Here is a 737-nt window from a genome sequence, read left to right on the forward strand (position 1 = left end):
CTTGCCTGGAAGCTCTGTTGTACAGGGAGAAGGTTCGTCGGTGACGTAGTCGTACTCGGTGGCATCAGCGCCGGTCTCGGGGTCTACCGGAGAAGAAGAGGGGGGAAGAAACAGTAAATACGGAGCAAACAAAGCATCACAAAACATAACGAGGCAATATGCGGTGCTTGGTATGCCCTAACGCGGTAGTAAGTGATACCGGCGAAGGGGGGAAACATCCGGGAAAGTATTCCCAGTGTTTCGCGTTTTCGGACAGATGAACCGGAGGGGGAAAGTTGCGTGTTTGCCATGCTAGGGATGTGTGGCGGACAAACGGGCTACGTATCCGGATTCGTCTCGTCGTTCTGAGCAACTTTCATGTAGAAAACATTTTCATCTGAGCGACGGTTTATTTTATATGATTTTTTAATGCTTTAAATCATTTTTAGAATTTATCTAATTAATTTAATCCAACATTATCCAGAATAGTGTTTGCTGATGTCATCATGACGTCAGCATGATATCAGCAGTCAACAGAGGTGTTGACTGGTCAAACTGACGTGTGGGCCCAGTGGGACCCACCTGTCATACTCTGTTAGGTTGATTAGGGTATAGGTTAAACAAAATACTGTTTAATTAAACTAACAGGTCAATTAGATTAATTAAGTAGGATTAATTAACTTAATTAATTTAGTTAATTAATTAATTAAATTTATTTTTATTATTAGTTTTATTTTTATTATTTTTTAATTCCTTTT

Source organism: Triticum aestivum, chromosome 2D (genome assembly GCF_018294505.1).
Source record: "Triticum aestivum cultivar Chinese Spring chromosome 2D, IWGSC CS RefSeq v2.1, whole genome shotgun sequence".
Classification (NCBI taxonomy): domain Eukaryota; kingdom Viridiplantae; phylum Streptophyta; class Magnoliopsida; order Poales; family Poaceae; genus Triticum; species Triticum aestivum.